The sequence below is a fragment of the Sus scrofa genome, chromosome 14 (assembly GCF_054392235.1).
Source record: "Sus scrofa isolate SSC_HxYL_T2T_F1_AM1 chromosome 14, Sscrofa_HxYL_maternal_Yorkshire_Landrace_v2.0, whole genome shotgun sequence".
NCBI lineage: Eukaryota > Metazoa > Chordata > Mammalia > Artiodactyla > Suidae > Sus > Sus scrofa.
Genome location: NC_139396.1, coordinates 73,617,501 through 73,624,649, shown reverse-complemented (window position 1 = coordinate 73,624,649; position 7,149 = coordinate 73,617,501). Strand labels below are relative to the sequence as shown.

The window sequence follows — 7,149 nt, the reverse complement described above, 5'->3', positions numbered from 1 at the left end:
TTTTGCCTCCCTCTCCTTTAGGCGCCGCCGCCGCCGCCGCCCCCTTCAGCGCAGTTCGCCGCCAGCCCCAGCCCCAGCGCCCCCGGCCCCGACTGCCCCTCCCGCCCCACCGCGCGGGGCGGTCGTGCGGCGCGGCCAGCCAGTGGCCCGCGCCCGCAGGCGGCCTCATCCCAGCCCTTGGACCTCAGAGCCCCAGCCCCCGCCCCTCCCCGCCGCCGGCCCGGGCTCCCTCCGAAGGGCCTGGCCCACTGCACGCTGGCTGGCCTGTCGGCCGGCCGTGACCTGCCCGCTCGCCCCACGGACAGCTGCTCCCCTCCTTCGCCCGGGACCCAAGGCCCGGCCCTTCGGCCGGATGGATGGACGGATATTGGCCCCGGCAGATGGACAGGCGGACGGTCGGTCGGCTGCCGGCCGGCTCCTGGAACCTGGGCCCCTCCATACTACCCATTTCCTGGGCCCTCCCGATCCAGGAAACAAGACGGGCGGGGCGTGGGCCGGCCAGGAGCCCTCAAGACAGTCCCGGGGCGCGGCGCCGCCCAGAGGGGGCAAGAACCCGTGTCCCGAGGTAGAGAGAAAAAGCAGCGGAGACAAAGCAAGCCGACTGGTCCCCATGCGCACGCTCCAGCCCGAACGTGCACCCACCTCACCTCACTGTCTCGGGGGGCTTCTCCTGGCCTGAGAGGGACCTGGCGGGGGAGGCATCCAAGCGGAAGCGGAATCCTGACACCTTGGCTGCAGGTCCTGGGCCCCTCCCCCGTCCCCGCCTCTGCCTGGACCCCTCCTCACCTCTCCTCCCTGCCCGCCCCACCCCCACCCCCCACCCCGGTGCCCCCAAGCCCGGCCACCCCCCTCCCCCCTCCCCCCTAGCCCGGCCACCCCACACCCACCCCGACCCCCTCCCCTGCCAGCCTCAGGGCCCTGCCTCCTGCCCCAGGCCCAGCCCAAGCCCTTCCTTGCGAAAGCCGCCTCTTCAGCAGGGCCTCTCTCTGATCTGTGTCAGGCTCTGGGACCCTATGGGTCCCGAGTGCCTCTCTGGGTCTGGGGGTCGTATCCCCTCCTCCCGCCACCTCTCCTTCCGTCTCTGGGTCTCTGTCAGTCTCCCTAGCTTCTTCTCTCTCCCTCTCTCTCCCTCTCTCTCTCTCTCTCTCTCTCTCTCTCTCCCCCCCCCCACCCCCGCCTGCGCTGGCACGCGCACCCGCGCGCGCGTTTGTGTGTGTGTGTGTGTGTGTGTGTGTGTGTGTGTGTATTGTGTGAGTGTGACAGAGCCAGAGAGCCAGAGAGAGACGTGGTGGGTGGGTGGGGGTGGCATCTTGTGGGCAGGGGAACAGGCTCCGAGCCCGCCCGGCCGCCTGCCCATCCTCAGCTCTCCCCGCCAGGAGCTCTCCGGTTTGACGACGAGGCCCCCCGCCCCGTGTCCTGGACTCCTGTGGGGAAGGGTGGCCTTGGAAAGGCCACCTGGCGGGCCTGATGCCCTCCTGCTGCACGCTGGTCGCTCCGCGTGGGGTTGGCGCAAGGGTGAGGGGGGCGGAGGGGGGCGGGAGGGGCGGCCAGACCCCGGGCTGGGCTGGGCTGGGCCTAGGTCTGCAGGGGGCTCCGGGGAAAGGGAGCCTGGGGCCTTGACCCCTCCGGGGCCACGCCCCCCAACCCCCGCCCAGCTGCGGGTGAGCGAGCGGCCTGTGGATTGCCGAGCGCAGACGGGCCTGCCGAGCGCCCCCCGTCCTGGCATGGCATGGGAGAGTGGCGAGACTTCCACCACCCTCCGGGTGCCAGAGGCCTCTGGTCCCCTGGGTCGGCAGCGGGGCCCTGCGGCGGCGGGCTGCGTGGGCAGAGGCGCCCGCAGAGGGGCAGGCCAAGCGCCAGGCGGCCCGGAGGCCCCGGAGGCCCGGAGGCCCGGAGGCCCGGAGGCCCGGAGGCCCGGAGGCGCGGCGGCGGGCTCTTGGGGCGGCGCGCGGCACCCTCCTCCGTCTACGGCCATACCACCCTGAACGCGCCCGATCTCGTCTGATCTCGGAAGCTAAGCAGGGTCGGGCCTGGTTAGTACTTGGATGGGAGACCGCCTGGGAATACCGGGTGCTGTAGGCTTTTTGCCTCCCTCTCCTTTAGGCGCCGCCGCCGCCGCCGCCGCCGCCGCCGCCGCCGCCGCCCCCTTCAGCGCAGTTCGCCGCCAGCCCCAGCCCCAGCGCCCCCGGCCCCGACTGCCCCTCCCGCCCCACCGCGCGGGGCGGTCGTGCGGCGCGGCCAGCCAGTGGCCCGCGCCCGCAGGCGGCCTCATCCCAGCCCTTGGACCTCAGAGCCCCAGCCCCCGCCCCTCCCCGCCGCCGGCCCGGGCTCCCTCCGAAGGGCCTGGCCCACTGCACGCTGGCTGGCCTGTCGGCCGGCCGTGACCTGCCCGCTCGCCCCACGGACAGCTGCTCCCCTCCTTCGCCCGGGACCCAAGGCCCGGCCCTTCGGCCGGATGGATGGACGGATATTGGCCCCGGCAGATGGACAGGCGGACGGTCGGTCGGCTGCCGGCCGGCTCCTGGAACCTGGGCCCCTCCATACTACCCATTTCCTGGGCCCTCCCGATCCAGGAAACAAGACGGGCGGGGCGTGGGCCGGCCAGGAGCCCTCAAGACAGTCCCGGGGCGCGGCGCCGCCCAGAGGGGGCAAGAACCCGTGTCCCGAGGTAGAGAGAAAAAGCAGCGGAGACAAAGCAAGCCGACTGGTCCCCATGCGCACGCTCCAGCCCGAACGTGCACCCACCTCACCTCACTGTCTCGGGGGGCTTCTCCTGGCCTGAGAGGGACCTGGCGGGGGAGGCATCCAAGCGGAAGCGGAATCCTGACACCTTGGCTGCAGGTCCTGGGCCCCTCCCCCGTCCCCGCCTCTGCCTGGACCCCTCCTCACCTCTCCTCCCTGCCCGCCCCACCCCCACCCCCCACCCCGGTGCCCCCAAGCCCGGCCACCCCCCTCCCCCCTCCCCCCTAGCCCGGCCACCCCACACCCACCCCGACCCCCTCCCCTGCCAGCCTCAGGGCCCTGCCTCCTGCCCCAGGCCCAGCCCAAGCCCTTCCTTGCGAAAGCCGCCTCTTCAGCAGGGCCTCTCTCTGATCTGTGTCAGGCTCTGGGACCCTATGGGTCCCGAGTGCCTCTCTGGGTCTGGGGGTCGTATCCCCTCCTCCCGCCACCTCTCCTTCCGTCTCTGGGTCTCTGTCAGTCTCCCTAGCTTCTTCTCTCTCCCTCTCTCTCCCTCTCTCTCTCTCTCTCTCTCTCTCTCTCTCCCCCCCCCCACCCCCGCCTGCGCTGGCACGCGCACCCGCGCGCGCGTTTGTGTGTGTGTGTGTGTGTGTGTGTGTGTGTGTGTGTATTGTGTGAGTGTGACAGAGCCAGAGAGCCAGAGAGAGACGTGGTGGGTGGGTGGGGGTGGCATCTTGTGGGCAGGGGAACAGGCTCCGAGCCCGCCCGGCCGCCTGCCCATCCTCAGCTCTCCCCGCCAGGAGCTCTCCGGTTTGACGACGAGGCCCCCCGCCCCGTGTCCTGGACTCCTGTGGGGAAGGGTGGCCTTGGAAAGGCCACCTGGCGGGCCTGATGCCCTCCTGCTGCACGCTGGTCGCTCCGCGTGGGGTTGGCGCAAGGGTGAGGGGGGCGGAGGGGGGCGGGAGGGGCGGCCAGACCCCGGGCTGGGCTGGGCTGGGCCTAGGTCTGCAGGGGGCTCCGGGGAAAGGGAGCCTGGGGCCTTGACCCCTCCGGGGCCACGCCCCCCAACCCCCGCCCAGCTGCGGGTGAGCGAGCGGCCTGTGGATTGCCGAGCGCAGACGGGCCTGCCGAGCGCCCCCCGTCCTGGCATGGCATGGGAGAGTGGCGAGACTTCCACCACCCTCCGGGTGCCAGAGGCCTCTGGTCCCCTGGGTCGGCAGCGGGCTGCGTGGGCAGAGGCGCCCGCAGAGGGGCAGGCCAAGCGCCAGGCGGCCCGGAGGCCCGGAGGCCCGGAGGCCCGGAGGCCCGGAGGCCCGGAGGCCCGGAGGCGCGGCGGCGGGCTCTTGGGGCGGCGCGCGGCACCCTCCTCCGTCTACGGCCATACCACCCTGAACGCGCCCGATCTCGTCTGATCTCGGAAGCTAAGCAGGGTCGGGCCTGGTTAGTACTTGGATGGGAGACCGCCTGGGAATACCGGGTGCTGTAGGCTTTTTGCCTCCCTCTCCTTTAGGCGCCGCCGCCGCCGCCGCCCCCTTCAGCGCAGTTCGCCGCCAGCCCCAGCCCCAGCGCCCCCGGCCCCGACTGCCCCTCCCGCCCCACCGCGCGGGGCGGTCGTGCGGCGCGGCCAGCCAGTGGCCCGCGCCCGCAGGCGGCCTCATCCCAGCCCTTGGACCTCAGAGCCCCAGCCCCCGCCCCTCCCCGCCGCCGGCCCGGGCTCCCTCCGAAGGGCCTGGCCCACTGCACGCTGGCTGACCTGCCCGCTCGCCCCACGGACAGCTGCTCCCCTCCTTCGCCCGGGACCCAAGGCCCGGCCCTTCGGCCGGATGGATGGACGGATATTGGCCCCGGCAGATGGACAGGCGGACGGTCGGTCGGCTGCCGGCCGGCTCCTGGAACCTGGGCCCCTCCATACTACCCATTTCCTGGGCCCTCCCGATCCAGGAAACAAGACGGGCGGGGCGTGGGCCGGCCAGGAGCCCTCAAGACAGTCCCGGGGCGCGGCGCCGCCCAGAGGGGGCAAGAACCCGTGTCCCGAGGTAGAGAGAAAAAGCAGCGGAGACAAAGCAAGCCGACTGGTCCCCATGCGCACGCTCCAGCCCGAACGTGCACCCACCTCACCTCACTGTCTCGGGGGGCTTCTCCTGGCCTGAGAGGGACCTGGCGGGGGAGGCATCCAAGCGGAAGCGGAATCCTGACACCTTGGCTGCAGGTCCTGGGCCCCTCCCCCGTCCCCGCCTCTGCCTGGACCCCTCCTCACCTCTCCTCCCTGCCCGCCCCACCCCCACCCCCCACCCCGGTGCCCCCAAGCCCGGCCACCCCCCTCCCCCCTCCCCCCTAGCCCGGCCACCCCACACCCACCCCGACCCCCTCCCCTGCCAGCCTCAGGGCCCTGCCTCCTGCCCCAGGCCCAGCCCAAGCCCTTCCTTGCGAAAGCCGCCTCTTCAGCAGGGCCTCTCTCTGATCTGTGTCAGGCTCTGGGACCCTATGGGTCCCGAGTGCCTCTCTGGGTCTGGGGGTCGTATCCCCTCCTCCCGCCACCTCTCCTTCCGTCTCTGGGTCTCTGTCAGTCTCCCTAGCTTCTTCTCTCTCCCTCTCTCTCCCTCTCTCTCTCTCTCTCTCTCTCTCTCTCTCCCCCCCCCCACCCCCGCCTGCGCTGGCACGCGCACCCGCGCGCGCGTTTGTGTGTGTGTGTGTGTGTGTGTGTGTGTGTGTGTATTGTGTGAGTGTGACAGAGCCAGAGAGCCAGAGAGAGACGTGGTGGGTGGGTGGGGGTGGCATCTTGTGGGCAGGGGAACAGGCTCCGAGCCCGCCCGGCCGCCTGCCCATCCTCAGCTCTCCCCGCCAGGAGCTCTCCGGTTTGACGACGAGGCCCCCCGCCCCGTGTCCTGGACTCCTGTGGGGAAGGGTGGCCTTGGAAAGGCCACCTGGCGGGCCTGATGCCCTCCTGCTGCACGCTGGTCGCTCCGCGTGGGGTTGGCGCAAGGGTGAGGGGGGCGGAGGGGGGCGGGAGGGGCGGCCAGACCCCGGGCTGGGCTGGGCTGGGCCTAGGTCTGCAGGGGGCTCCGGGGAAAGGGAGCCTGGGGCCTTGACCCCTCCGGGGCCACGCCCCCCAACCCCCGCCCAGCTGCGGGTGAGCGAGCGGCCTGTGGATTGCCGAGCGCAGACGGGCCTGCCGAGCGCCCCCCGTCCTGGCATGGCATGGGAGAGTGGCGAGACTTCCACCACCCTCCGGGTGCCAGAGGCCTCTGGTCCCCTGGGTCGGCAGCGGGCTGCGTGGGCAGAGGCGCCCGCAGAGGGGCAGGCCAAGCGCCAGGCGGCCCGGAGGCCCGGAGGCCCGGAGGCCCGGAGGCCCGGAGGCGCGGCGGCGGGCTCTTGGGGCGGCGCGCGGCACCCTCCTCCGTCTACGGCCATACCACCCTGAACGCGCCCGATCTCGTCTGATCTCGGAAGCTAAGCAGGGTCGGGCCTGGTTAGTACTTGGATGGGAGACCGCCTGGGAATACCGGGTGCTGTAGGCTTTTTGCCTCCCTCTCCTTTAGGCGCCGCCGCCGCCGCCGCCCCCTTCAGCGCAGTTCGCCGCCAGCCCCAGCCCCAGCGCCCCCGGCCCCGACTGCCCCTCCCGCCCCACCGCGCGGGGCGGTCGTGCGGCGCGGCCAGCCAGTGGCCCGCGCCCGCAGGCGGCCTCATCCCAGCCCTTGGACCTCAGAGCCCCAGCCCCCGCCCCTCCCCGCCGCCGGCCCGGGCTCCCTCCGAAGGGCCTGGCCCACTGCACGCTGGCTGACCTGCCCGCTCGCCCCACGGACAGCTGCTCCCCTCCTTCGCCCGGGACCCAAGGCCCGGCCCTTCGGCCGGATGGATGGACGGATATTGGCCCCGGCAGATGGACAGGCGGACGGTCGGTCGGCTGCCGGCCGGCTCCTGGAACCTGGGCCCCTCCATACTACCCATTTCCTGGGCCCTCCCGATCCAGGAAACAAGACGGGCGGGGCGTGGGCCGGCCAGGAGCCCTCAAGACAGTCCCGGGGCGCGGCGCCGCCCAGAGGGGGCAAGAACCCGTGTCCCGAGGTAGAGAGAAAAAGCAGCGGAGACAAAGCAAGCCGACTGGTCCCCATGCGCACGCTCCAGCCCGAACGTGCACCCACCTCACCTCACTGTCTCGGGGGGCTTCTCCTGGCCTGAGAGGGACCTGGCGGGGGAGGCATCCAAGCGGAAGCGGAATCCTGACACCTTGGCTGCAGGTCCTGGGCCCCTCCCCCGTCCCCGCCTCTGCCTGGACCCCTCCTCACCTCTCCTCCCTGCCCGCCCCACCCCCACCCCCCACCCCGGTGCCCCCAAGCCCGGCCACCCCCCTCCCCCCTCCCCCCTAGCCCGGCCACCCCACACCCACCCCGACCCCCTCCCCTGCCAGCCTCAGGGCCCTGCCTCCTGCCCCAGGCCCAGCCCAAGCCCCTTCCTTGCGAAAGCCGCCTC

At 72.6% G+C, this 7,149-nt stretch overlaps 3 non-coding genes across 3 annotated transcripts; all 3 read left to right on the top strand.

The window, feature by feature from the left end:
* The first annotated feature begins 1,963 nt into the window (after positions 1-1,963).
* Positions 1,964-2,082, top strand: LOC146396705 (5S ribosomal RNA). Its single transcript, XR_014828505.1, has one exon. It is a non-coding gene; the product is annotated as a 5S ribosomal RNA (ribosomal RNA).
* Positions 2,083-4,049: 1,967 nt separating this feature from the next.
* Positions 4,050-4,168, top strand: LOC146396704 (5S ribosomal RNA). Its single transcript, XR_014828504.1, has one exon. It is a non-coding gene; the product is annotated as a 5S ribosomal RNA (ribosomal RNA).
* Positions 4,169-6,078: 1,910 nt separating this feature from the next.
* LOC146396703 (5S ribosomal RNA) lies at positions 6,079-6,197 on the top strand. Its single transcript, XR_014828503.1, has one exon. It is a non-coding gene; the product is annotated as a 5S ribosomal RNA (ribosomal RNA).
* Positions 6,198-7,149: the final 952 nt, after the last annotated feature.